Here is a 24,696-nt window from a genome sequence, read left to right as displayed (position 1 = left end):
TTAAAGATTATTTATATCTCTTAAACGTCTATGAAATACATCACTTCTTGAAAAAAAAAACATTCTCGAAAACTGCTTTATAATAACAGTGTCTTCAGTCGGAGGTCTCTTCAGATGCACTGTAACACAAACAGCTACAGGAGAGCCTTCCTGCCCAAAGTCATCAAGTTTCATCCATCCATCCATCCATCCATCCATCCATCCATCCATCCATCCATCCATCCATCCATCCATCCATCCATCCATCCATCCATCCATCCATCCATCCATCCATCCATCCATCCATCCATCCATCCATCCATCCATCCATCCATCCATCCATCCATCCATCTATTTTCTATACGCCTTTGACCGAGCAGGGTCATGAGGGGTGCTGCTGCCGCTCCAGCCAACGTTTTGGGCGAAAGGCAGGGTCACCTGGACAGGTCGCCAGTGTATCACAGAGACAGACAGGACAAACAACCATGGACACACAGAAGGAGAATTTAGGAAGACCAATTAATAGTCATGCTTTTGACTGTGGGAGGAAGCAGGAGTACCCAGAAAGAACCCACCATGCACAGGGAGAACATGCAAACTCCATGCAGAAAGACGCCGGGCTTTCCATGTGTTTTCCACTGTACACATGTACTATGGGATCAAAGCCAGCTCCAAAACAGTGCAAACATTGTAAGAAGTATATACAACATAAACATAAATATGGTGTTATGTACAGTATTAAATCAGTTAACTTTATGTATACAGCCATGCACACATGACCTCAATATAATTGGTGCTTGTCAGAGTTCAGGGTGTAAACTGTTTTTGAGTCTTGATATATGAGGGTTATGAAGCTGGCCTGAGGTTTTGGATGGATGTTTGATGTAGTGAAATCTCAGTCCGTTTTGTTTCTGGTACTCTGAAAAAATCCTGTGCACAGGAGGAAATGCCACGTGTACATACTGCGCATGCCCAACCATTTTTTACGTTGATCCTGCTGGGTGATCCCAACTTCCGGTGAAAGGGGAGAAGATTTACTCTGAGCAGGCCCGTCGTTGACCAACCTGTGGGTTGTCGAACCGGGTCTTGGGGTACTAATCATGGTTTAGTGACAGTGAAATATCGCCCAATCAACAGCTTTAAGTCAGCAGATTACTTCCGCCTCGGACTTCGCTCCTTTCTGTGAGCTTTCACCGTCAGAGCCACAGGGCTGAGCGTTTACCCGCGACGGGCAGCGCTAGCCAGCTAGCTTTCAGAGCAGTCACCCGAGAACCTCCGAATTAGATTCTGGTGTCTGTTTCAACATGTCAACCGCCGGGTTCAACTCCCAGAACGGGACCGGGACGGGACAGACGTACACGAACGGTGAGTAACTTTTTAACGTGTGTGCAGGCGGTTCGTTTGGCTGTAGCATGTGAGCTAACGCTGTTAGCCGGAGTCAGGAGACGGTCCGGACTGAGGTTACCCGTTAGCTGCTTCACTTTCACAGGTCGTAGCGTCAGAAGAGCTGTTAGGTTAACCAGGATTAATCTCGACCCGATTCCTAATTTAAGATGACAGAAACAGTTTCTGAGGAGTGAACTGAAGGCTTCTGGCGCTGTAACAATTAGTTTTATTACAAATATTTCAACATTGTGAAGGCAGTGGAGAGCTTTCGGACTCGATGGAAATGAGCTGCTAATCTAAAATCTCTATCAACTTCATGTGTTGAGGAAAGGAAGTCATTATTCAGTGAAATGTTACCATATTTTAAACACCAAGATTCATATTGAAGACGCTCAGAAAGTTTGGTGTTTAGCTCACCAGCCTGAAGCTGTTCACAAACATCCAGCTCGTCTTTTCTGCAGAATAATCTGCCAGCAGCCCCGGTCTCCTCCATGTTTACTGGCTGCTGCTTTGTTGCAGTAGCAGAATATAGAGCCAAACAGAAGCAACTTTTCCTCTGCCTTTCTCTGTACATGTGGCAGTTTGGGACGAACCACAGGATTTCTTCCAGCACTCAGGCATCATCTGCTGTGGAGATTATTTCCACATTTTAATCACATTCCTCTGAGATCAGAAAATATCTACACACACTAAGTGATTGCTGATGTAAGCATTTTTGGCTTTTAATGCATGAAAATAATTTTTCCTTTACTGCTAACTTTATACATATCCAGTTTATTGTTCTCCAAGCTTCATTTAAGACCAAATTCCCATTAATTTGGTCTTAAATTAATAAATAAATAAATAAATCTTACATAAATATATCGCTTTGGATTCGATGCCTGCTGTCTGTTAAAAGCATCTTAAAGATGTCCTGTTTGTGTACAATATGAGATCCTGTCGGTATTATCAGGCGCTGTTTACTGGTTTCACAACATCACCATCTTTATTCAAAAAAAAAATCAAAGTTCATTACAAAATGCAGTTAAATAGAAAAGCTAGATTTATTCCCACAGCTGCTGAACATTACAGCTTTTAAACTGCAATGTTTAAAAGCTTACAGTTTTTAAACATTACAAAATTGAGCCTTCCTGCGTGTAGCTCTCTGCACGCAGGAGAGCTACACGTGTGTTCATGAAATGTGTATTTCATGAACACATGAAATACGGGACAAAATAAAAGTTAGCAGTGGTTAATTTTCAGTGATGATGCATGAATATTTATTTAAATGAGCTTAATTATCCATTAGTAAATGCTGGCACTTCATGTTTTCACCACCGGATATCTTCCAAGACAGTTTGATGGCCTGATCAGCAGTGTGCAGCGACAGGTCGTCATTTTAAACTCCATCCAGTCAGAGTGAAATCTACCTTCTTCTTTTTGTTGCTGGACAATAAAGAAGCTGCAATATGTTGTTGTTTTCCATTAATATAACGGTAATGGCATTTAGCGCTCATTCTCAAATATCAATGAACTTTCAATTTTAATGAACATTTAACTCTCGGACTGCAGGGGATTTTAAATATCCAAAATAAATAAACAAAACAAACGACAAACTAAATGAAGATTTAAAACTTTTATCACCCAATTTTTGGTCTAAGAAAGAAAATGATAAATTGTTCAAAATTAAATTATTGAGATTATTTTAATTTATCAGGTGATTAATTTATTGATATGGCAACAATCCTGAATGCTCCTGGTTTATGTATTTGATTTCTCCTGTCAGATTTTACATAATTTCAAAGCAGAGCTTTATCTATCAGATCAGAATATATATATATATATATATATATATATATATATATATATATATATTATATATATATATATATATATATATATATATGTTGGGGAATTCTTCTGTTAATCATAAATGAATCACAAGTTTTCCCTGTGACTCGTTTTTCCAGATTTTATTTCCAATACTTTTTATTCATAACATAATTGAGCGTCTGTCATCGCATAGCGGCCGGAGAAAGAAATGTGACAATAAGAACGAGCCACTTGCAGTGATTCCTGACGCAAATGAACGACTGATTAGTATTCATAATATTTATTATATTTAAATATTTATTGTCTTAAAAACCGTATTGCGTATCAGTGAGGGTCTCACAGTCAAACTTTTCAGTAATAATATTATCTCTGAAGGCCAGTTTCCGTTTGTAAATCCATACTGCCATTTGATTTGTGTGACATTCTGGAGGCATTGTTCTGATGAGCTCATCTGATTGCCTGCATGAGAAATGTGTCTGAACTTGAAGATGTAGTTCATAAATTTCCTGCAAAGATACATAAAAATAAGAAACTGAATATTGTTCTTTTTCATGTAATTGCTCTTTATTTTTCTCTGCATGTGTTGAGAAAGAGTTGGAGAACGGTAAAAACTCCTTTTCATTTATGTTATAAATTAATAGACTGCAGCCATTTAAAATGTTTTGCATCTTTCTGAAAAAGCTTTAGATAATGTATCTGATGAGATTTTATATCTTGTATTTATGAAACTGAGGAGAAAATGTCCAATAAAGCTGATTCAGTGAAATGGTTTGATTGGCTGCTCAATTAAATCCCATTAAGGAGATTAGACCTTTGGCTGCAGCTCAGCAGTCAGTTGATGCATTTATTGAGATTCTTGGATTGAATTTAACCTCTTTGGAGGTTAAAGTGCTTGGAGTTAATGTGACCGGATTGGTGCATCTAAAACACAACTTTCCTCTGAGAAACTTCAAGACGACAGTAATGTACGTGAGGCTGAAACGATTCATCTAATTAATCATGATTAATCGATCATTGAAATAATCCATCAACTAATTTAGTAATCAGTTAATCATTAACTGGAGCCCTTAAAAAGACAAACACACTTAGAGCAGCAATAAAAACCAAAACTGTACAAAAATATAAACATTTTGCGTTTCTTCAACTGTAAGTCTATTCTACCCAGAATTACATTTTTATCTTCTCCTCCTTTAAATTCAGTAAAAAACAATCTCTTGTTAAGCACCTTCATAAGAGATTTATTAATTTAATACAAATAATCAGCAGATTATTAGACAGTATTTTTTTAGCTACAGATTCATCTTTTGGTACAAATGAATGTTATGATGTTGCATTTTATCCAAGAAAATGTAAAAATGTTTTTATTTGTATCTTCTAATGGATTTTTAATATTGTGTAAAAACGACTGAAGTGTTTAAATTAAAAAATCTAAAAAATGTGATGATTTTTTTTTTTCTTTTTTCGAACAATCATTACTAAAACAATTGTTGGTTGCAGCCCTAAAATGTGGGTCAGTGAGGACTTTTGAGTTTCTGCATTAGTTGTTTCGAGTAACAGAAATGTTTAATTTTTAACAAGTAGGGGTGGACGGATTTATCAGGCAGCCAATAAATCGGCTGCCCAGATTTTAGGCGATCGGCCGATGCAGCCATATGATGCTGATACTTTCTACCTCATCAAAGCTCTAAAAATCAGATGCTCTGCGGTGAGAAGTTTGACTGATGGCCCGGTTCACCAGGTCAGATCCAAACCAGTTAACAGATGTTGCCAACTCGGCGTCTTTATTGCTATATTTAGTAGGAATGCACTGATTGCAGTTTTCTGTTCTATCCTCAGTTACCGATTTTTATTTAATTTTTTTCCTCTGAAGAGTTTTTGCGGCACTTGTGGCTCGTATTTTTTTGACAGTAGGTAGACAGGAAAGAGGGCGAGGAGAGGGGGGAAGACATGCGGCAAAGGGTGCCTTGACCAGGAGTCGAACCCGCGACGTCCGGGTCGAGAACTGAGGTCTCCACATGTGGGGTGTGCTAACCCCTGCGCCACCGCAGCATGCCCCCCTCAGTTACCGATTTTAAAAAAACAACTGAACTCCTAAAAGAATGGAAATCAGCGCCAGTTAATCTATGCACAACTGATATTTAACAACACGAAGAATTGGTATCAGCCAAGCTTTGAATTGTTGAAGATCGGTAAACTGCTTTTATTTTTCTCCTGATCTGCAGGTCCGTCCCAGAATCCCGTTGCTCTGCAGCAGCCGCTGGGGGTCGGCTACGGCGTGAATCACCAGCCGACCTACAACCGATGCAGGCCAAAGTGTTGGGCCCCCCGGCCCCGCTCTGTACGCTTCTGGGCCGTACCAGCCGGTTCCGCCCGGATCGCAGCTCGGCTCCTACCCTCCGGCGCCGGCCCAGCCTCTGCTGACCCGGCCGCAGGTCGGCGTTCTCCCGTCCCACACCCCCCCTCAGTCCGCCAGCCCGGGCCCGGGGCCCCTGCCGGCTCAGGCCACGCCTCCGGCTCAGGCCACGCCTCCTCCTCCTGCTGTCACCTCCACGGCTACTACACCGGCCCCCAGCCTGGCAGTACTCTGCTCCCCGGGGCCCCGCGCCCAATCATGTGAATCCAGCTGCTGCTGCGCCGCCCCACATTTCCCACAGCTCCGCCCAGCCGCCTGCGCCAGGAACCACGCCCACCTCCATACACGGATACCCTCATCCAGGTCGGAGCAGACTACCGCTAACTATCCTCCTCACAGTTTCATTCCAGGAACATTTGCTCTGGGTTGGTGAAACAAAGTCCAGCTGACACTGAATAGCCTGAAGAGATGAATCATCTGCTCCAGTTTCTTAAACTGGCCTAAATTAACAGTTAGCTTAAACTGCTAATTTAGGCTCCATTGCTGCAAAATCACTGCCAGTTTCTGCAAACAAGACAATCTTCTATAAAACCTGCACTAAAGAAGGTTGTGCTGATTTGTTAGACACTTTTATAAGTGATGAAGATTCAGACACAAACCAGCTGCTTAAATGTTGCTCGCTGAAATGATTAAAACATAACTTCTTCTGATTTAAATATTAATCACGATTAATCAATTATTGAAATAATCAACTAGTTTAGTAATTGATTAGTAAGATATAGACCAAGAAAGCCCATTTGCTGAATGAACAATTAATTAATTAAACTGTATGGCATAATGATAATGCAAAACAGATTCTCAAAAACTGATCAGCTTTAAATTCTAATGAACATTTGAAAGTGGAACTGGAAGACATTTTAAATATCCCAAATAAATAAGCAAAACAAGTTTTTGTAAATAAAATTATTCTAATTAAAAAAAAAGATTAGTTGAGACCGAAACACCAAAGTGAAACGTTTATCATCCGGTTTTAAATAGAAAGAGAAAAAAGCAATAAATCATGTAAATGTTAAGTGAGTTTGTTTTATCATGTGATTAATTGATTTATTGTGACAGGCTTATTAAAGCGAATAGTTTTATTTTCCCCTGTTTCACTGTGTGTTATAATAATGTTTAGTTTCAGCACTGAGAACTAAAACTGCAATTACTCTGATATGATCTGGAGATGGGCGTATCTGCAGCCTGATACGTTGGAGCTGGACGTTGACCTCTGCTCCGACACAGAACATGTTGGCCAGCGGCCCTCCCAGTGACAGACACACACACACACACACACACACACACACACACACACACACACACACACACACCACACACACACACACACACACACACACACACACACACACACACACGTTCAGTCGATCTCTGGGCAAAGTCCAGATCAAACTGATCTGATCAGAATTAAAATCACATTTTAAAATAGGAGATGTTTTGTTTTCAGTTTATAAAGTTTAAGAATGTTGTGATTATTATTTGCGAAAGCACATGAATCCATCAGAGGATGCAGAAAGCTGCTCCGTTATCTGAGAAGTTATTGGTTCTTTTGTTAATCTGTCAGTATTTAGTTGTTTTTACTTCCTAGTTTCTCCAAACCGTCACTCTGGGCCAGATTCAGATTATAAAGTTAGTAAAACAAGTTGATTTATGACATAATCTTATTGAAAATTTTAATTCCTTTTTTACTCCTATAAGACTAAAAATAAACCTGGTGAGTTATAATTTAGCTTAATCTTTAACATTTTCGACAAACTCATTTTGGAAAATGCTGCAGACATTTTACACAAAGTAGCAAGTAGTTAATGGTGTAAACTTTATTTTATTATTATTTTTAAAAAGTCCTAACTGGAAGTTTTGCCTGTTTTCTGTCTGAGCCTGATGATTAATATATTTATTTTTCATTTTTGGCTGTTTTGATTATTTATTTAAAATGTTTTTATTAAATTATTTTATAAATTAAAGTTTATTAATCTTAGAGACTCTGTACTTGAAATATTCAGTTATAATTAGTTTAAAATTGATTCAAAATAACAATATTATGGTCTAAAACAAATTTTCTAAATTTATTGTTACAGTTTACATATTAGTTATAAAAATATTTTGATTTATAAACTTAACCCAAAAAAATTAGTTATACCCAAATTTTGATTTTAATTTGAAAGAAATTGCTTGTTGCTCCAAATAATGTAATTAAGTTGATATATTTTCAAAGTATTGCTGTTGTAAATTTTGACTGAATGAGAAATAAGTTGCCTGTTGGATTGAAAAAGAAGCGGATCTGATATAAATCTGCTCTGTTCACTGGCTTGTGAAGAGGATTATTGGCAGTAAATGCAGCTGTAAACCTGCTTCATTCATTTTTCAACTGGAAACTGAAACTGTACTGTAACAAAATATTGAATTTTTAACTCATGTTTAAAAAGATAATGGGTGGCAGTAGATTTTTTTCCCCTCAAATTAATCAAGATATCTTATTTAGAAAAATGTAATAGTTTTTTTTCTCGATGGGAAAATGTGAAGATGAGCAGAAGAAGTTATTCATGTCTAATGTTTCCAGGCCCCCCTCCACCAATGAACCCTCTGCCTCCCCACACATACCAGCCCAACAGGCCCGGCTATGGTCCTCCACCCACAGCGCCCCCTGCTGGGCCCCAGGAACCACCGGCACACCTCCTCCTCCCAAAGCTGATGGGGGTTTCGCATCCGGGTTTCAGTCCCGCTGTTAAAGATTTCACTTGTTAAAAATTGGATGTTTTTATTGTAAATTTTAGGGATGGGTAAGAACAGAGTAGAATATGAAGTGATCTGAAAAGTGTGGTGTGCATTTGTACTAAGGCCCAATTTAGCCAGAGTTGTGTAGTAACTAGTTACATTTACGTGAGTAACTTTTTGGAAAAAATGAACTTTTAGGAGTTTTTTACTTCACTGTACTTTTTAAGTTATGTATTTCTGCTCTTACTTGAGTAAAATTTCAGGATTTTTCTACCCACTGAATGAAAAACAAACATGTTTTAACCAGAAACAAACCTGCAGTTTCTGTTAAAGTCAGACATAAATCCAGAACTTAAAAACTGAGATGCTGTTTGTCCAGTCTGATGGAGTTTAAGGTTTTTTGCAAGAAAAGTCTCGGGATTTCAGTCTGTGGGACGTCACAGCTGTGGACTAGAAAGTTCTGATTTAATTAGGCCAAACAGCACACTTTAAAACATAATTTTCTTTTTACATCACAAATATGTACAGCCTGAAGTTGGCCTGTAAATTGTTAACGTTCATCAAAGTTCACGTGTTTGTGACAAAACTTTAAATGTTTCAGGGTGTGAATACTGTCTCAGGAAGCCGGGATGGTTACCGTCTCGGGGCAGAGTAAACGTGATGCAGGAGCGATCGTGTGGTTGTTGACCTGATCTGGATCCACTGTTAGGTTTCATGAAGCAGGTCCAGTTTGTCTCTGATTATAAATCGACAGCTGCTTCTGTCCTGACCCTGTCCGTCCCTCTTTTTGTTCCCCCTCCTCGTCTTATCGAGGCCAGCTCAGTGCTGGGGGGCTGCCAGCAGCGCCCGGCCCCCCACTGAGCCCGACACCCAGGAAGGAGATGTTGAATGTCCAGGTGTGGCCGGGTCACAAGTGTTGCTGTGTTGGCTGTTCTGTGCTGTTTGGGTCATTTTCCATCCTGTGTTCTGGTGGTCAAACTTCAGCCAATTAACTTTGTTTTATTACCAGAATGTCTTTAAATAAGCCTCCAAGTTTCAGTCACCTTTAGTTCCCATACTTGTGATCTTTATTGTCACTTTGTTTTAGGGCTGCAACGGTTATTTTAGTTGATTATTCTGTATTTTAAAAATTGGCTCACTCTGCAGATTTGTTATACAGTATAAGAAATGAAAATAAATCCAAATACAACAATTAAATTCTTTTTTTAAAGAAAATAAACATTTCATTGCCTAAAATTGGGCCTGTACCAGATGGTAAATTTTCCCAGGAGTTATTGTGGTAAATTATGATGTTGTTGTTTTGAAACCATTTTCAAGAAATGTAATTGGTATAATTCTAATGAGAGAACAGATTCGTAAAGATCAGTAAACCTTAAATTCTAATCAACATTTAACACTAAAACATTTTTAATATCCAAAATAAATGAACACAAACAACAAATAAAGTGCCCTTAAAACACCAGACTGAAAACTTTGAACATCCAGTTTTTGTTAGAAAAAGAAAAGTGATAATTCATGCAGATGAAAATTATTGAGCTTGCTTTAATTTGTTGTGTGATTGATTGATTATTGTGACAGGATTTTAAAATGCAATCAGAATCTGATGCAGATGAAACTAAAAAGCTGGTTGTTGTTTTATCTTAAATGCAAAATATCCGTATTATTGTACGGTTTTGGATTTATTATTACTTTGAATATGTTTTATTTTTTTAGTCTGGAAACTCCAGTCAAAGACTAATTGATTAATAAATTAGTTGCTGATTATTTCACTGATTGATTAATTGTTGCAGCCCTGCGGTTTGAGTCCATCTGCAGCTTTTATCGCCTCTGAGTCGGAAACATTCAGGTGTCTAACGGATGAAATCCTCTCTGCTGTTTTTGCTCTAGGAGATGTGGCAGGAAACGGCCCACAGGCACCAAACAGCTACAACCACGTTGACAGCAGAATGGGTAAGGCTTCCTCTGCACCGACGCAAACCGCTTTCACATTTCACATCCACCAAGTTACAGCAGCAAAACCTTTCAATCTTCATTAACATCAATTAAATTAAGGATAACTTGTTTTTACATCTTCTGTGACGCCACCCAACCTTTCCAGAAAATAATTTGTAATTTTATGAAAGGACCAGATCTTTTTTTTCTTACCGTTTTCCCAGTGACTCAGAAACGGCTGTAGACGGAGATGATAGCCAGAATAATGGAGGCGCTGAGCCCGTTAAGGTGCAAACAAAGCCTGGTGGCCCACCAGGCTGATGAAACACTAATGAACCTTTACCACTAGAACCAGAAGACACTTTAAATATCCAAAATAAAACAGAAACGGCAAATACAATAAATTATAAAGTCTGTAAGTAAAATTATCCTTAAAAATGTTAAGTTGCAACCAAAACAACAGACTGAAGAGAAAAGCCATGAATCAGGAGATGAATTTATTTCTGCTGTTAGTTGATTTATTGTGACAGGGGACTAATTTTCCTGGTCTAAATGTTCTTGTTGTGTTCACCTCAGCTGGTGCAGCTCAGCCCGGCCCGCCTGCTCGGCATTTGGGCACTACCCGCCTGCCCCCCCGGGTACCAGAACACCTCGGCGCCGCCTGCCTCCTCCCTTCACCCGGCGCTCCAAGCCGCCACGCAGCCGTACACTCAGGGACCGCAGCCGTACCAACAGGTGAGGGAACGTCGCCTCAGATCCAGTTCAGCTCATTTTCACGCAGATCGGCTCTGAAAGCTAAGAGTTCTGCTGTCAGCCGGGCTGAAAATGGACATTTCCAAAAATCATTTGTTTTGTTTCTGTGAAACTAAAAAATGCTCCGTAAATCTGGGACTATTTGACAAATATCAATATATCAGCGACATCATTCTGACTAGATGTCTGAAATAGGGAAGTCTAATTAAAGAAATATGTAATTTATTTGGACTTAGACTTAGACTTAGACTTCCTTTATTGTCATTGTAACAAAAAAAACACAAGGTGAATCTTGACAACGAAATGTCGTTACTTGGCTACCAGTGTAGCAGAGCTAAACCTTATACTACCCAATAAATAAAGAAATACAATACAATACAAGTGCCATAGAATACACAGGTTCAGTGTTGTGAACAAAACTAAACTAAAGTGCATGTATCGACCATGTCCATGGGGGGGTCATTTGGTTTGTGAGTGTGTGTGTTAGTGTTATGTGGTGTTAAGCAGTCTGATGGCCCGGGGGAAGAAACTGGTCAGTAGTCTGGTTGTTCTGCACAAGATGCTGCGGAACCTTCTTCCAGACGCCAGGGGGGAAAACATTTTAATATTTTAACAGGAATATTCACTCATCAAAATCCAGATATTACTTCAGTTTGTCATTATTTGCACTGGTTGAACCTACATTTATCTGTGGAAGAGGATTAGGGCCATTTGGGAAGAAAATAATTCTGACTTTCACCTCTGAATTAACATTTTTTCCCCCCTCAAAATCCAGATTTTTGTTGTATTAATTTTCTCAGAATTTTGTCTTGATGTCGGATCAACTCGGTGTTTGTCGGTTCCGGTCCGCAGGCCTCCTGCCCTGCATGTTTCAGCTGTTTCCCTGCTGCTGCTTGCTGGTCATGCAGTCATTTGAATCAGCTGTTCTGGAATAGAGGCTCATCTGAAACATGCAGGGAAAGGAGACGCTCTGGATTAAAGTCTGAATTGTGAAGTTTTTTTCAGAGACCTTGTTCCTCTCCAACCTATAACTTCCAAATGAACGAGATATCTCATCAGAACAGAAAGCAGGATATTGTAAATAGACAAGTCATAATTTATTTAAGATGATCAGTAATTAATTGTAGATATTTTAATTTAAATCTTCATGCAATCTTCATGAATGGAAAATATGACTTCATTTATAATAGTCAGAATATAATCAGAAATATCAAATACATATATTGTCTTGTCAAAATATTATATTTTAAGTAATATTTCTAGTCATAAAGTATTTTCTGATGTCTGGAATGTAAGTGTGTTGAGGTTGATTTTTATGTTGAAACTGCTTGCCATACGAGGAATGTTTCAGTTTTAGATGATAGTTTCACCGTGTCCCTGCAGCCTGGCGGTCCCGGTCCGGCCCAGCTGAGCCCGTCGATGGCGGCCTTGAGCCTCCAGTCCAGCACGCCGGAGGCTCTGAGAGTGGTCAACCTGCTGCAGGAGAGGAACCTGCTGCCGCCGGCGCCCGCCCCGACGCCCTGCCTCACCCAGGACCTGCAGAAGCTCAACTGCAGCCCAGAGTAAGGCGAGACGGGCCGCACGCAGCATCTGCTGCAGTTACACCTTTGGCTCTGATCACGCCGTTTGTTCCTCCAGGGTTTTCCGTTGCACGCTGACCAGCATCCCTCAGACCCAGTCTGTGCTGAATAAAGCCAAGCTGCCTGGGCCTGCTGCTGCACCCCTTCAAAGACCTCTCGGTAACTCCAGGTCATTTCTGATGGCCGCATGCTCAGTCTGGACTCGTTTCTGTGTCGTTTGGAGATGAAACTGGTTTCACTACGTCATGTGAATGCTTTTCTGGCCATGTTTGTCTGGGAGAACAAGAGGCAGAGCTTTGGTGCAAACTTCAACTTGTTGGCATTTAAATTGGGGAAAATATTTAGATTGTTATTCTAACCAGCCTGAATTTAGTCACTGCACTGCAAAAGCACAGATTTCGCCGGACAAAAATAACTTCTGATCAAGATAAATGAGCTGGTTTTGGGTCAATAATTCCTTAATATTCATGAAAAAATTCACTTTTTACAGTCAGCATTTACTTTATCAAGTACTTTAAAATAATTAAATTGTGTTTCTCTTATTTCTTTCAGAAATTTTGTAAAATAAAAAACTTGAAATGTGAAACAGTTGTTTGATTGTTTAAGATTAAATGAAAGCTACAGCTTTTAATACTCATTTAATTGGTGAGATAAAAACTACTTATTGGACTTTTAATGCCCAAACATGAATATGGATGGAATAAACTGAAAACAAACTCTGATGTCTTCACAACTTGTGACAAAACTGAACGACTCATTTGATTTCTCCTTCTTCCATGTCTTTGAATGCAGCAGCTTCCTGTGGTGACGTCCAGCACCATAGTGCGGTGCCGGTCCTGCAGAACCTACATCAACCCATTTGTTTCCTTTCTGGACAGAGGAGATGGAAATGCAACTTGTGCTATCGAGTAAATGATGGTAAGAAGATGCTTAGAAACCAAGACGCTGCATTTATCTATTTTATCTGAACATTATTTTCAAACATGTCCATTTTCACATGAAACCTTAAATGATTTTCATGCTTTTGTGTTTTAGTCCCTGAAGAGTTTATGTATAACCCGGTCAGCAGATCATACGGCGAACCGCACAAAAGGCCAGAAGTCCAGAATGCCACTATTGAGTTCATCGCTCCTTCAGAATACATGGCGAGTTAAAATCCCTTTTTATTACTGCATCGATGTCTGAGGAACGATAATATTAATAAGTGTGTTTTTACAGAGCGTTTTGCCTCCATGACGCCACGGTGACCACTCAACTCCAGATACAAACAGACAACACAAAATGAGCATGAAAATAACAGAAATGCAGCTGAGAAAAAATAATAAGACAGATTAAAAGTAAACAAATACAAATTCAGTAATCAGATTCGGAGATCCTTGCAGTAAGATCACAAAAAAGACCAATTTCATAAACTAGATACCGATTCCAATGTAAAATAAATGAGATGTTATTATAAAATAAAACTCAATTCTGTGGTAGAAATACAAAACCTACAATCTTTATAAATGCTAAAAGTAAGATTTAAAAAAACTGAAAAGAGGAATAATGAATGAGATAAATTTAAATAATAAACATTTTTAATGCAGCAATAATAAATGGAAGTAAAATAATGAAATTCAGATTCTAAAATTCTAATGACTAAGATCCAGAAAAATAGATATAAAATATCAGAAAGAAAAAAATCCTGATTTGGAGAGAAAATAATGGAACTGAATGCTGAGGTAAAGATAAAAAATATAATTGTCCTTAAAAGTTCAAACGATAATAATAAACATTTAAAGTGGACTAATAAGCTAAAGATTTTTCATAAAATAAGGGAATATAATGAAGTGAAATAAATATATATATATCCACACACACTAATTAACTAACAAGTTGAACTTTTTGGTGAGAAAAGGTTTTGTCTGTTGATGTCATTTAAAAAAGAAATTTATACAAAAATAGATGTAAACAAAAGTGTCTGTTTCATTCAAGTTGTTAATTAATCACAGCTAAATTATATGAAATGTAATTTGTTGCTATACTTGCAGTTTCCTGTCAGTAACTCTCCCCGCTTGCCCTGCAGCTGCGGCCGCCGCAGCCGGCCGTCTACCTGTTCGTCCTGGACGTGTCCCACAACGCCGTGGAGACGGGTTACCTGAGCGTCTTCTGCCAGTCGCTGCTGGACAACATCAACGCGTACGTACCGATCAGAACCAGGAGTTTTCTGATTTATTCACCTGGAACCGGCTCTAATCAAATGTTTAACGTCTTCATATTTAACTGGACAGTTTTCAGGAAAGTCTTTGAAAACTGGAGTGAAGCTTTGTTTCTGTGCCTCAGGCTTCCCGGAGACTCGCGGACCAAGGTGGGCTTCATCACCTTCGACAGCACCATCCACTTCTACAACCTGCAGGAGGGCCTTTCCCAGCCGCAGATGCTCATCGTCTCTGACATCGAAGGTGAGCCGCGTCTGGAGCGCCACGGCTGGACGGTTTCTGCTTTCTGCTTTTATTGAAATTATAACGTTTGATCCACAGATATCTTTCTACCAACACCAGACAGCCTTCTAGTAAACCTTAACGAGTGCAAGGAGGTAAGAGCCTTGTTCCATCCACCAGTCATGTTTTGACTAGGACTGGGCAGAAAAATAAAACCTGGTTAATTTCTTGCTTTCTTTTTTAACAAATGACAAACGGTAGAAAATATTTACTTCCATCCTCGACAGATTATTACATCATTTTTGTTTAATTGCACAAATAGTGGTAATAAAGATGCATTTTCAACAGAATAGAAAGTTATTTTAATGAGAGAAATTGTTTTTGTTTTTTTTTTGCTGTCCTAAAATTGCAGCGTAAAAATGGAGACATTGATCTTGAAGTCATTTTATTTTATTCTCATATTAATGCTGTATTCTTGAAATATTTTGACTTTATTCTCGTTAAAAAATAGAAAAATGTTTTCTGACTCTTACGTTTTGTTGACCTGCATTAAAATCCAATAAACAGAAGCTGTAAAACAAGATGGCCGCCCCGGCCGTTTTGACGTCACACTGAAAATGGAGACGCAAAGAGTTTATTGGTGGAAAACAAAATCCAGATTTTCCAAAAATGACCTTCTTTGTTTTACACAGTAACTCTGACCACAGCTGCATCAGGAGAAAACTTTACCGTGTTTCCGTTTTTCCTCCAGCTTGTGCAGGATCTGCTGAAGAGTCTGCCGACCTTGTTCGAGAAGACGATGGAGACGCAGTCTGCTCTGGGCTCGGCTCTCCAGGCCGCCTTCAAGCTGCTGTCTCCCACCGGAGGCCGGATGTCCGTCTTTCAGACGCAGCTGCCCAACCTGGGCGTGGGGGCGCTGCAGTCCAGAGAGGACCCCAACCAGAGAGCGTCTGCCAAGGTACAGACTGGAAGAGACTCGGTGACGGGTGTTGGTCTGTCGATCCTACATTGCTGCAGTGAGAATGTGTGGATTCTACTAACCATACGGTTCCCTGCATGTTGTTGTTTACATCTGGAAATTTCACCCAAAGCTCCATCGTCTTCTCCAATAAGGGTGAAAAGACGATTCTTTTCCTTCCTTTCAGCGGCGCTGCTGCAGTAGAACCGTTGGCTAAATGAAACCTGGAGATGAAGCTGCTAATAATTTAATCAGCAAAGGGAAAAATAATAACTTAAAACCACTTCCACACCAAAAAACACGCAAAAGTTTCCCCACAGAGCAGAACATTCAGTCTGTAACAGTTCTATGATTTCAGGCTTGATGTTTGTTTTGTGATTATCAATAATTGATCGCTGTGATAGATTAGCCAAAGCTGCTATTAGCTGAGCTAACATAGCGGTGGGAGGTTCGCTAACTGAAGACCTGCTCTGTCAGAGTTGCTGTCAACGTTGCTTTTTTGTGTTTCACTGACCTGAAGCGCAACAAATTAATTAAAACCTTTCCAGACCTTATCTAGTCGTAGTGCTGACAATCAGTAGCAAAGCAATGTGTCCATTTTTCTTTCATACATCAGGCGAACATTTCAGCGTTCACACGTATTGACAACTTGGCAGCTAAACCAATGCTAGCATCGTTAGCGAGCTTTCGCCCCCCAGGTGAAGCTGGGGGAGATCTTGCGATGTCACGTTGCTAATGGTCTATAACTAATTGGAATTACGAAAATAAATGTGCTTAATAGAAACAAGAGGTTTGTGTGCCAGGATGAGGTGGTTTTTCAGCCATATTGAATTTAGTGAGTTTTCTAAAACTGAGAAACTTAAATTGATAAATGACTTTACAGATTTTTGTGATCAGTTGGTAATTTTATAAGAAAGCATCTCAGTGAAAATGGCTGATTGGCTGGTATTTCTGTTCTCGTTTTCCTGCCAGGACGTCCAGCATTTATCCCCAGCAACAGATTTCTACAAGAAGCTGGCGCTGGACTGCTCCGGCCAGCAGGTGGCAGTCGACCTGTTTCTGCTCAGCGCTCAGTACTGCGACCTGGCGTCGCTTGGTGAGGAAACAGAAAAAGTCTGGTCAAAAACCAACAGCCCGGTTTTAAAATGCATGCTTTGTGCTAAGACAAGCATGCATTTTGCTTGAAGTTGCTGCGTTTGTCCTGAGTTTAATTTGAAACGTTTTCTGCTGCTGCCTCTGTTTCTCAGGATGCATATCCAGATACTCGGCAGGGAGCGTTTATTACTACCCCTCCTATCACCATCAGCACAACCCGGCTCAGGTGGAGCGCTTCCAGAGATCTGAAGAGATACTTAACGCGAAAAATCGGCTTTGAGGCCGTCATGAGAATACGATGCACCAAAGGCAAGAAAACCTCCCAGCTTTTTTATTTCATTCTAGATTTTTAAATCCCTAATTGAGCTTAATGGCTGAAACAATTATCTAAATTAATGGTGATTATTGAAATCATTCTCAACCTTAATCAATTTATTAACTGGACTATCCAGACCCCCCAAAAAGGACAACATACTCAGAACAGTAATTAACTTAAAACTGTTTAAAATTAATAAGTTTTGTATTTAAGATTAAACTCAAGCTGTAAATATGTCCTCAATTATTTGGACTTGATTATTAATCCAAAAATAATTAGTTGGCTGTAGTGTTTTAGCTGCAGATGCATCTTCTGCTACATGTGATCAATTTTTATTCTTCAGAATAAAATTATTTGCTAATTTTCATCTTTTAATGCATCTCTAATATTGTGTGAAAGTAGGCCTGTATGGAACTGAAAAATCTGCAGAATGTATCAGTTATTTATACGATTAATCGATTACTAGTTAGCTGCAGCCTGATTAGTTGAATCGTTAATTTTCTGCAGTATGATTTGAGTTGTTTTGAACATTTTAAATTGTCGTTTTTCTGTTTTTCTTCTAATTCTTACAGCATGAATTATTATAATATCAGAAGCATTTGAATTGCACGTCATGCCTTGTTGCTAGAGAACTGCTGACAAATAGAGCTTGTTGTTCTTCTTCTCCCTGCAGGATTGTCCATCCACACGTTCCACGGAAACTTCTTTGTGCGTTCCACGGATCTGCTGTCCCTCCCCAACGTCAACCCAGACGCCGGCTTCGCCGTCCAGATGTCCATCGAGGAAAACCTGGATGACATGCAGGTCGTCTCCTTCCAGGCTGCTCTGCTTTACACCTCCAGCAAAGGTTTGAGAACAAGCTCTTATTTTGAAAGGCAAACTCTAATTTTTTTCCCTCCTGTTTTTCTAAAACAAAATGTTTTCCCTTCACAGGAGAGAGGAGGATTCGGGTTCACACCATGTGCCTCCCGGTGGTTAGTTCTCTGTCGGATGTGTTTGCTGGAGCGGACGTTCAGGCCATCACTGGGCTGCTGGCCTGCATGGGTACGCACTCCTCCAAGCTGCGCAGACTCTGAAGTCACAATATTATTCCTCTTCTCTGAATCCACCACAAATATCCACTCCCTTCATGCAACAAACTGTCTAATTATTAGTTTACTACCTTAACTAAATTAAAATGATGTTTGGCCGCCAGGGGCGCTAGAGAGCCTCCAATTTGGAGGGAAGTTCATTTTTAAGTCTTTGCATTAATATAAAAAGATAAATGTCTGGTCTTCCATCTTTATTATAAATATAAGTTAAAATAATTGATCAAAGATAGAAGACAGAAATAACTTATTGTTTCAGAAGAAATTTAGGCAAAAAGTTTTGTCCTCAAGCTGGAAACGGAAAAGACGAGACAAAGAAAGAAGGAGACGTCTCCTGCAAAAAACTATTTTCAATCAAATTTGATGGCATTAATATAAAAATATAAGTGGATGTTTTTTTTATCAAAAGAGGGGGTGGTGGAAACTTGTATCTAATATATTCAACGTCAGATTAATAATATTTAGCTAATAATATTTAACCCTGAAGTGGGCTGAGTGGATCAGACATGGTGCTGAGCTCAGTCTGTGTCCATGATGATCCTCCGGCTCGGAGTTAGCAGATGCTGCAGCTTCTGGCTGCAAAACAAGCTAAAAACTTTCTATTCGTCCAGTTCTGGTGTCACAGTTGCTCACCAGATCAAACTGGGATGACATTCAAGAAGAACTAAAATAATTTGATTAAAGATGGATTAATCCAGAGGAAGGTAGTTACTTCTGAACTCTGAGGAAAATCTGCTCTCTCTGCTGAAACTCGATGAAAATGCTGCGTTTCCTGACGTCTGTGTCTCCGTTCCCAGCTGTGGACCGCTCTGCGACGTCCAGCCTGAGCGACGCCAGAGACGCCATGACCAACGCCGCCATCGACTCGCTGGCGTCGTACCGGCAGTCTGCGCTGACCGTCCAGCAGCCAGGCCTGCTGGCTCCGGCCTGCCTGCGCCTCTTCCCGCTCTACATCCTGGCTCTGCTCAAACAGGTACCGCCTCTGCTTCCATCGCAGCGCCGGGTCTTGGTACCAAAAGTCACGTTTCAGAACCTCCAACATTAGAAGAAGAGAATTTTATTCGTGTGGCCAGAGATGGAGGCTGGATTCGCTCCTTATCCAGCTCACCATGACTGAAACATTTTGGTTTGTTAGATTGTGGTTTAGATCCATTTTAAGTGAACCAAGTTCCTCTGTCGCTTCACCTGAGCAGCTCTTCAGCTTTGGATCCATCCGCCCGTACGTCTCTTTGTTCATACCAGTTTACATATCCGTGTGATCTGCTTCACTTCAAGCAGCCTCAGCTTGTAAAACACAGAAAAACTCCATAAATTACGTCAATAAAACGAGATTAAGGCAATTAATCAGGAAATTTAAGCACACTAATGTTACAAAGCAGATCTGTTTGTGTGTTCCCGGCAGAAAGCCTTCAGAACCGGAACCAGCACCCGGCTGGATGAGCGCGTGTTCGCCATGTACCAGCTGAAGTACCAGCCGTTGGCGTTCGCCATGCTGATGATCCACCCGGCGCTGTACCGCCTGGACGACCTGAGCGACGAGGTGGGCTCAGGACGCCGGAAGCATCTTTAACGCGCCGCGTTTCTTTATTTTCACCTGGTTTCCCGTCGTCCTCAGGGAGCGCTGAACGTCAGCGAGCGGACGATCCCCCAGCCCAGAGTCCTGCAGCTGTCGGTGGAGAAGCTCAGCAGGGAGGGAGCGTTCCTCATGGACGCTGGGCTGGTGCGTTCAGAGGGAAGGAGAACCTTCCTGTTGAACAAGGGCAGAACCGTGACGCTTGTCTTTTGTCCAGGTCATGTATCTTTGGATCGGACGAAACTGCCACCAAAACTTCCTCTCTCAAGTCCTGGGAGTTTCCAGCTACGCTGCCCTGCCAGAGAAGCTGGTAGGAAACACTGCAACAAAATTCAGTGATAATGAATTTTAATAAGGAGAGCTGCAGAGTTACTGCACTGCAAAAACACAAAGACTGCCAGCAAGTTTTGTAGAGAAAATATCTGAAAATGTATATGCAATAAGACAAAACTAAGTTATTCAGCGAGAAATGTAAGTTTGATTTCAGTCAATAAACTGATTTAAAAAGTTCTAATTCCACCAGCAGATTATTTTACTCACATTTTCCTTGTTATAAGTGGAATAATCTGCATTTTAACATTAAGGATTTATTGACTGAAATCAAGTTATTATTTCTTACTGTTAGTTTCAGATATTTGCTCTACAAACTAAACAATATCTGGTAAAAAAAAAAAAAAAAAAAGAACTGTGTAGTATGGTAAAATAATTCCTTATCTTGATGTTTTAACAGTTTGAAAGTTCCAGTCCTTGTCTCTTCCGAGTCTCTTTACTTTCTGTCCGTCCTTCAATCTTCCCTTCATCTTTTGTCTGTTTTTCTGGGATCTACTGTCCTTTTTTCCTTTCCTCTTTCCTTCCTTGTGTCCTCCTTTGCTTCCTTCCATCCATGTTTTCCTCCTTTCATTCATTCCTTTTAGTTTCTGCCTGGTTTCTCTAAATATCCAGGGTTTTTTGTGTTTTTCTGCAGCAGGACTTTTTGTCTCTCCCAGATTTAAACCAAGTTAAACTCTGAACCGTTTCCTGTTTTCGCCGCCCATCTTGACTGATGCTGTAACTCAGTTGCATCTTTTTTATTTGTATTATTTGAAAAGGTTTGTTGCTTTCCTCTGCAGCATCTCCTTCCAGAGCTGGACACTGCAGAGTCCCAGAGAACCAGAGCGTTCGTCAGCTGGCTCAGGGACCAGCGGCCGTTCTTCCCCTCCCTCCACATCATCAGGTGGGTTTTGTTTTACAATCATTCAAACAAACTTTCTGCTTTTATTCATAAAGTCTTGGACCTCTCTTGTTCTAACTGCCATAAACTGCAGTTAGTCACAGTCAGACATTTTACGCATGAATCTGAAAACCTTTTAGGTTTTTTAAGTCTTTACCCAGATTGCAATTAAAAATATCTTCAGTCAGTTTTAAAAATAGAAACTGGATTTTAAATGTGTATAAATTTCACACAGAATTATACACAAAACTAAACTCAGGATTCCTGCTGACATTTGGCTAGAAAATGTCTTGGATGTCAAAACTCGATAAACTGGAGAAAAGATTGATAGTCTGTCAAAAGATGAATCTGTTTGGTGGAAAACAGTCTCAAAAAATTGGACCTCCAGTCCAAGTCGGCCATTATCAGCAGCTGCTGTAGAAAGTGGAAAATTATAACAAGATATTAATAACGGCTAATAGTGAATTTGTCTCATTTATATCTCCAAAGTTTTATGGTAAAGTATAAGAAGGAGGCATTCACAGGAGTAGTGTTGTCCCTAAAAGCCTGATGGTTTCACTTTGACTGTGTTGTTGGATCAAAGCTCCATTGATCAGGAGTTTCTCTCTCTGTTCGTTTTCTGCTCAGGGACGAGAGCCAGCTGAAGACCCACTTCCTGCAGAACATGATCGAAGACCGGACGGAGTCGGCGCTGTCCTACTACGAGTTCCTGCTCCACCTGCAGCAGCAAATCTCCAAATAATCAGCAGCGGGTCGGAGAAAGACGATCGCCGTGTGTATGTGCGTGTGTGTGTGTGTGTGTGTGTTAGGATGTGTGTGTGTGTGTGGGGCAGAAAGAGGCCGCTCTCCACACACCCTCCAGCTGCGATCCACCATCACCTCTAGAAAGTCCTGAGTGGAACGTCGGATCAGAACCTGCCGGGCGGAGAAACCGACTCTGTCATCTCTCTGGGCGTCGGCGGCTGGAGTCCATGTTGATCATAATGGCGTTTATCGAATGAATCAGTGTTTCTTTTCCTCAGAACTGTCGAAGCGAGGCGTCGATCAGATGGAGGACCGGCGGTCTCCAGCGTTTCTGTTCAAAAAGCACATTTTGTCTTCACTAACAAATCAAACTCGTCTTCTTCATGTGAGAGAATCTGCTTTAGGAGGCGGCTGAGCCTCAACGTACCTGAAGGAGAGTGTGTTTCTTTTCCCTTTTCAAGTCATTATAATTGTTGAACAAAGCAAAGACTCTGAACCTGGAGACGGACGGACCCGGCTGTCTGGACCCGGCTGTCTGGACCCGGCTGTCTGGACCCGGCTGTCTGGACCCGGCTGTCTGGACCCGGCTGTCTGGGCCCGGCTGTCTGGGCCCGGCTGTCTGGACCCGGCTGTCTGGACCCGGCTGTCTGGACCCGGCTGTCTGGACCCGGCTGTCTGGACCCGGCTGTCTGGACCCGGCTGTCTGGGCCCAGTGGCGGGGAAAAGGTCCGGTCGGTCAGATCACCTCCAGAAACTCGTCCGCCATCTTTTCTCTCTGGACTTTTCAGAACCTCTGATCTGTTTTCTTTACTTTCTGACTTCTGTTTAATTTATGAGACCCAATCTGATTAAATTCTATAATTGCCTTGTATGGGAACTCACTTTTTATTATTAAACCTCTGTTTAAATACTGACTCTATATATGAAATATTTTAATATAATAGGATTTGGGAAATCTTTAACACAGGCGTGACGAAGCCATTCTGATCTTTTAATCTGCTTATTGATACTTGTATATTGAACAGACTGCATTATGTAAAGGAGAAGAAATGCTGATGATTTTAGTATGAATAAGTTGAAATGGTTGCTAAGAAAATAAACAGTTTGGGACTTTTTACATGTAGTTTGTGTTTTAGTTTAACAATTACGTTTATTGTGGAGTTATAAGTTCCAGGTTCATTGAAATGCAGTTTATATGCTACCTTAGATGATCTGGAGTTAAAAATAAAATGGAAATGGCTTTGAATTTAAAGATCTTCATGTCAAACAGATCCTTTCGGATCACTGATCTGGGTCGGGGTACCTGCAGATCCTGAATGAATACATGAAAACTTCCTGGACCTCCAGAGTAACTATGCTCTGAAATAAGATCTCTGAGTAATGAAAGTCCATTCAGTTTTCTGGTGAGCAGCAAATGCAGATTCATGTATTTATTCACCATTTCCTGGGAATTATGAAGCTCTTGGAGCCAAAACAATAATTACTCTTCAAGCTTTTCCAAAGCCAGTCATTCATACATTTTCTGTTTTTGTTTCAGGTGTTATTGTTTTTGCAGGTCATACTGGCTGAAGTTATATCTGTGTTGAACTGCAGCAGGATGGGAATCATTGAGTCCAAACTGCGGGACATGCAGGCGCAGAGAAAACTGGGCTTCATCACAGAAACAGGAAGGGCGGCATGTCACGTGTTCTCCGCGACCCTCATCACTGCCTTGTAATGCGCATGCGCACCGGAAGCGGCACCAGAAAGCGCAGCTGCGTTCAAGTTGCTCCGCTGGGAAGGAACTTCCAAAGCTCCGATTTCCCAGTTAAATACGGAGAAACGAGAGTAAAAGCTGAGGCTGACTTCACGTCACGGCCGCTGCTCACATCAACAGGCTGTTTAATTATACGAGACAAACCGTCTGAAATCCCTATTATTGTTGCTCCTTCAACTATTGACTGAACAAATTGAAAGTAGTGCTTGGATGCGCAACTTCATGCTTAAACTGTTTGGAACAGGTGCCGCACACACACGGTCAGGGTTGAACCCGGGTCTGACGTCACACCACGCTGATTCACGCGCATTTCCCAGGTATCTTGAACGCAGCATACCGACAGTATGCATCAGTGTGCATGTTTGCAAACTGACGCAAAGTTAAGAACAACAAACGTTTTCTGCTGCTGGTACAACTTTGATTATTTTCTGTTTATCTTCGGTAGGAATTTATGATTTGTGTATCGAGTTTAGTGTTTTATTATTTTTGTGTTTCTCCCTGGCAATCTAATTTTTAAGATGCACAATTTATTTTCCACAATGTATTTTGCCAAATAATCCCGAAAGCAGTATTTCCATGTAGTGGTGGGGCATTTTGAACATTTTATGAATTGTCTTTATTTCATTTTTTCATCTTGTGTAAAGGTTGTGATTTTTAAGAGGCTCTTGATGAGGCTCTTTGGTAAACGAGCCTCATCTGAACGCGTCTTACACTTAATGAATAATGATGAAGATCCATCGCCTCCTGAGTTGAAGGTAATGGGATTCTCCTCCTGGTGTCTCACCTAAAACAATAAAAATGAAAATAAAATAAAAAGTTGTTTTCTGTGCTGGAGGCTGTGACCCTAACCCTAACCCCCTAACCCTAACATGGCAGCAAGTGTCATTTATGAAAGTTGGTTGTATTTTCAGAGAAAAAGGAAAGTAAAGAAAATGTACAACCAACGTAATTATGGCAGGCAGTTTTAAC

General features: G+C 40.5%; 1 pseudogene; it reads left to right on the top strand.

Annotated features, from left to right (window-relative positions):
• The first annotated feature begins 985 nt into the window (after nt 1–985).
• On the top strand, nt 986–23,088 carry LOC129373428 (protein transport protein Sec24A-like; annotated as a pseudogene).
• Nucleotides 23,089–24,696: the final 1,608 nt, after the last annotated feature.

Source organism: Poeciliopsis prolifica, unplaced genomic scaffold (genome assembly GCF_027474105.1).
Source record: "Poeciliopsis prolifica strain line A6 unplaced genomic scaffold, Auburn_PproV2 SCAFFOLD033, whole genome shotgun sequence".
NCBI classification, from domain to species: Eukaryota; Metazoa; Chordata; class Actinopteri; order Cyprinodontiformes; family Poeciliidae; genus Poeciliopsis; species Poeciliopsis prolifica.
The sequence above is the reverse complement of the archived record's forward strand: the minus strand, read 5'-3'. Positions and strand labels throughout refer to the sequence as shown.